The sequence below is a fragment of the Plecotus auritus genome (assembly GCF_963455305.1).
Source record: "Plecotus auritus genome assembly, chromosome: 8".
Lineage (NCBI taxonomy): Eukaryota > Metazoa > Chordata > Mammalia > Chiroptera > Vespertilionidae > Plecotus > Plecotus auritus.
The window spans coordinates 136,799,295-136,805,294 of NC_137782.1; positions in this window are offsets into that span (position 1 = coordinate 136,799,295).

Here is a 6,000-nt window from a genome sequence, read left to right on the forward strand (position 1 = left end):
ATTTCAAACAAGATGACAGACATTGATTAGCGGCCACTATCCTTACATGGCACAGTAAACGGTGAGTGAAGTCTCACTGGCCAAGCCAGGCTTTCTCAGTATAGTGACTTGTACCCCTGCTCTGAGGTGCAGACCTGAGCTTTGTGATTCAAAAACCCAGTGTCATTTATCCAGCCAAGAATAACCAGGTCCTGCTGAGTTCGTGTATTTGTCAACCTCACAGCAGATTTACTTATAGATAAAACTGTCTGTTGAATTACCCTAAAAAACAAACAAACACCATTGTTGTCAAAGAGACAAGCCTGGTGTCAACATTCTATAACTGAATTGTTTGGAGAAAGAATACCGATAAAGGGAGAAAATAAAGTAAAATAAAATAAGAAGGAGCTCATGTGGATGATCATGTGAGGCAGGTGATTAACTCAAGTCTTTGCACTTAAAGTTCAAAAGAAAAGAAAAAAGAAAGATCTAGATTTTATCTTTCTTGAAGTTTTTCAATCCATAAATGAGATGCAATGCCTGCTTCTTAAGATCATGTAAACAGCTGTGTGAGTAGCTCATCCATGTAGCCAGTCCTTCCAGGTCTCTGGGGATATAAGCAAAACATACACCCATGAAAAACCAGAGGGTGGAAATAAAAAAGAGTGGAGGATACACCTGTAAACGGAACTCTAAAAACCAAGGCCTCAATACAGCTCTCTTTATAAAACTAGAAGTGCAGGGTGAGACCAAGAATGAACATGCTGAGGTATCAGATCAGCAAAAAGGAGAGTTATTTGAAATATTATCTAATTGTGAAAAGCAGAATAGAGACAAGTAGCTCCAAGACATCTGCAAAAATAATTTAGTTGGCAAAGGTGGATTATTTGGCATCATCAGGCAATAAAATGCATTCACGTGTGTGTGTGTGTGTGTGTGTGTGTGTGTGTACATATGTACATTTTTTAAAAAGTGAATTGATCTCAGGATTCTGTTTGCTTCAAAATGCCTTCAATCAAACAGAAAGCAAAGCCTGGTTTGATTCCAGGACTCTTCCTTTTTAAGGCTGCCAGGTCTGTCTTCTTGCAGAGGCTGAGTGCGAACAAGGCTGAATATTTCTCTGGGTTTCTGAGAAGGGATTGTCTCACCCGTCCTTGCAGCTGCAAAAACCACCTGTGGAATGAATCTGGTGCCTTTTTTCAGTTCATTCTTTCTTATCTCCAACTGCCTGCCTAGACAGATGATTGCTGGGAATTCGCCTGTCTTGTTTTTCATGAGCTTTAAAACTATAGCCACCTAATTTAAATTACTTTCCAAAGTTAGCGGAAACTGCTTTTAAATGGAAGCCTGAGAGCAGGGACATGAGGGAGTGAGGACTGCATTCTTCATTCTTTGGTGTTACATTGTCACTTGATCCTTCTGAGTTGTTATCTTTTGTAATTAAAAATCCCTTTATATGACCGTTAAAGTGAATGATTCTATAAACTGTATTCAATCAGGACATTAAGGTATTTGAAAACATTTTGGGCTACCATTTTACTTGGCTATTATTTCATAATGGACTCACCTAGAGGTTTAACTAAAAAAAAAAATTAAGTCCTGGCTGGTGTGGCTCAGCATCATCCAGTACACCAAAAAGGGGTGGGTTCAGTCCCTGGCCAGGAGGCATGTAGGAGGCAACTGCTCAATGTTTCTCTCTCTCTCTCTCTCTCTCTCTCTCTCTCTCTCTCTCTCCCTCTCCCTCCCTCCCTCCCTCCCTTTCCCTTCCTCTCGCTAGAATAAAAAATAAAAAAATAAACATTTCTCAAGATGTAGCACACCAAATAGTATTAATTTTTAATTAAATAAAATTAACTTTAAAATGTACATACACTGAAAAGAATGTAACTTTCTAAAAGTATATAAAGACATACTGCTAAAGTAAAACTATCACAAAGTCTTAGAATTTTACAGGGGAAAAGAACCTTACTTAGTACTCACTGACCAGCTCTCAACCTTTTTATTTTTTCCTACCTCCATTCCACCACACACAGTAACATCACTCCTACATAATGAGTCTCACCTGGGAAAGATAAATAGTATAGTTTGAAAAGATACTCCTTTTTCTTTCCCCAAACCAAGTTTATTCGTTTTTAGAGACCATTTTGCGCTTATTGATGATAAAAGTAATACATGCTTACCTCATTTTATTGTGCTTCTCTTTATTATGCTTCACTGATGTTGCATTTTTTTCACAAATGGAAGGCAAGACCCTCCACCAGCAAAAAGATTATGACAGGTTTTATCGCGATACTCACTTTATTACGGTGGTTTGGAAGCAAACCCACAGTATCTTTGATTTTGCCTGTAGAGTTTCCGTTTTATCGACCAGACTGTGCCTCACTTTGAACTGGGTGACTTAAGACAGCCGTCTACAGTGCCATGGACACAAAACAACTGAGGCCCCATCTGTAGAGAACTGGTGAGTACCTGGACATTGTTTAGTGCCCTTTTAACCTTATCATTAAATTCCACATTTTCTCTGCTATTGACTTGAAGTAATCAACATTCAATTTAAAAGGTTTTCTATTGGCTATTAGTATTACAGTATTTGCTATATTATCAAAAGCCTAAAATATGGTAAATAATTAACAATTTTTACAATGAAGTATCTGGCTTTGCTTTTTAAAATTTTATTACACATATTCCTGTAGAAAAGTTACAAAATACAGCTGAACAGAAATGGAAAACAATTTTTGTTTTGTAATCTTACCACCAAAGGAAAACAGCATTTTTCCATATGTACTTCTAGTCTTCATTTTCATCTCAAACAATAATATTTTACTTTAAGATTTTCACCCAAATAAACTTGTTTCTAGAAAGGTGAGCTTCTGAGAAACCAACGTCCTTTGTGTAGACAGCAGATTTTGCTTTGGGGGGAAGGAAGTGGCTCACATCCTGGCTAACAGGGGCTCATTGTTACTCTATCAGAATTGGCATAAAGCCTTCTTCAGCGAGAAAGACAATTTTGTGACAGAGAATCCAAGATTTGGGCCTGCCTTAGGAGAAAATGGCTTTCAAGCAAATTTTACTCACACAGAGTAAATTTTACTCCTAGTGTGCTAGGCATTTTCCATGTCTTCTCTCTAATAATTACAACCCAGAAGAACATGTGTTTGAATCTCAGCTGAACCTTACAAGCCAGGGAACCATGGATAAATTGCCACAGTTTCCTCGTATGTTAAATTGTGACAATAATAGAACCAGTCTCACTGGGTCCTTGCAAAGAGTTATTACAACCCTCCTTAGTGCCCAGCCTGCAGTGAGGTTTCAACAAATGCTGGAAGCAGTGTTGTTAAAGGCATACATTGTCATGAGGATTATATGAAATACTCCATTTGAAACTGCTGCCACACTTAGAATTATTACTACAATACTTAGTATTGCAGGAAGGGTTTGTGCTCACCCACCCACCTTTTCACTTGGCAGTGCTCTCCGGTTTTTTCCTCCAGTTCAAAGCTATTCAGCGGACCTTTCGGTGATGATAGAAATGGGCAATAATCTGTACTCTTCAATATGGTAAACATCAGCCATATTGAGCTTAAACTGAGGCATTTAACTCTTAGTTTTAATTTTGTTTAATTTTAATTAACTTAGTCACCACTAATCCCTTGATTTCTGTCTGTTCTGGCCACCGTCTCATCACTCCAGTTGTCTTTAGGTGCAAAGCAAATCCATCTCTAGGGGCTTCAATAAATGTCTCCTCCTTCACACTAAGTTTTGAATAACGTCATTTTCCACATAGTACCATCTTGATAAATGATAAAATAGAATTCTACAGCCCTGGCCAGTTTGGCTCAGTGGATAGAGCGTCGGCCTGGGGACTCAAGGGTCCCAGGTTCAATTCCGGTCAAGGGCATGTACCTTGGTTGCGGGCACATCCCCAGTAGGGGGTGTGCAGGAGGCAGCTGATCAATGTTTCTCTCTCATCGATGTTTCTGGCTCTCTCTCCCTCTCCCTTCCTCTCTGTAAAAAATCAATAAAATATATTTTAAAAAATAAAAGTCTTCTCCATTAAAAAAAAAAAATAGAATTCTACCGTTAAGAAAGTAGAAACAAACTGGATATATTTCCAGTGTCAAACTTCTCTGCCAAGATTGGCTTTCCACTAAGCACTTTGCAAACTTGAATGAGAAGAACTTAAACCTTTCAAAACACATTTGGCAGATTAGTTTAAAAGACTGCTTTACAGATCTGAATGAAGAGGGGGGTACGTTTGCTATCAAACACCCTCCCTCACAATACACAGCAGGGTAATTCTTGCTCTCTTCTGATTCTGTGTTTTGGGGTAAATTCTGCCCCTCCCTGCAGATTCTTGCTCAGAGCCCCTTCTGAGCCTCAAACAGATGCACCTCCACCCACCACACTTGGTGTTGGGTCTGAGCATACCAGGCTCCCTAAGGGCAGCTCCTAAGGAACTCAGAGCCAGAGGCTATGGGGTTGGGTCCAGGAAGTGAGCCCAGACCCCCTTTTCCAAGGCTCCAGGTCCCTGCTCCTCTTTCCTCTGTTATTAAGCCACATCAAAGAAGAGCTATAAAACCAAAAGGAATTTTGCATTAGGTAAGACTAGTTCTTTCTTCTCTCCTGAGGAAAGGCTGCCACCTGCTGTAATACATTAGCATTGGGCTTTGCCAAGGCCACTGAACAACCACTTCCTCTATACAAAATTAATATATGCACAACCCCACTTACCTTCACCTGTGTGTCAGGAGTGTAAAGAGGAGGGCAAAGCAGGAGGCATTCCCTTTAATTCCTTAATGTAGGGCAAAGAAACAGACTCGTCCATATAAATGGTGCTCAGAAGAAACTGGCATCACTCTAACTCTGAATATAAGAGCATCCTTTCTTCGCCACTCAGGAGCACTGTTCATAAAAATCTCTGCTAAGAGGCTTATTATATCCTCGATCCTTCTAATTCTGTAAATCTTTATCTATTCTTCACAGCCCTGGCAACTCTTTGGTAGGTAAAAGGATGAGAGAAGAATAAAAATTGATATTTTCAGGGCAGCATTCCTGCACCTTGCACTCTGATTTTCTGCAAAAATCCCAAAACTTTCTTCCCTTTTCTTCTCTCTCCACCCCCACCCTGCTGCCATTTATCACCCACCAGCTGCTGTGGTCTACTCGCGCACGCACACACACACATACACACAACTTTTAGTGGATTTTGATCACTATTATCTTCCTGGCAAAATGTGCTCACCACTCCTATTCCCTTTCCCTAAATTATGCCTTTTTTGTCTGGGAACGTACCAAATTTAAAGAATTGCTTAGGGATTCCAATGTTGAGTAAACTCCAATATAAACAAGCTCACATTTACAACTAAAAAGCCAATATCCAAAACATTGGCAATATGAGGAAAATAGAGAGGGGATCCTATAACTTTTAAGCAAAAATAATTGAAAGAATACCTGGTTTTAGCTTTGTAGAGTTCATGGCATTGACACGACCAATGCAGATATAAAATGTCTGTATAACAGTTGCCAACCTCTTCAGGAAACTGTTATTTTCCTCACTGTAAATCACTGGCAAGCTTTAAATTATACCCCTCCCTCCCCCCAACCCCCCCACCCCCTAATATCTCCTGCCTGCATTTACTGGCAGGAAGAGAGAAGCAGGCTTTGGAGCCAGGAAAGGACAGAAATGTTTTTGTTGGTGTAAGAGAAGGCCTAAAAAAAGTTGCATCAATAGCCAAAGACTGAATCCTTTTAGTATCTGATATTTCTACATATTTGTGTGGGTGTGTATGTTTTTGTTAAAATAAGTTTTTTAAGGCAACATTTTATTTATTGTAATACTAGAGGACCAGTGACAACATTCATGCACTGGAGATGGGGGTCCCTTAGCCTGGCCTGCACCCTCTTGCAGTCCGGGACCCTTTGGGGGATGTCCACCTGCTGGCTTAGGCCTCCTCCCCGCTCCCCTAAGCCGGCAGTCGGACATCCCCTGAGGGGTACTTAGCGCTACTGTGGAGGCGGGAG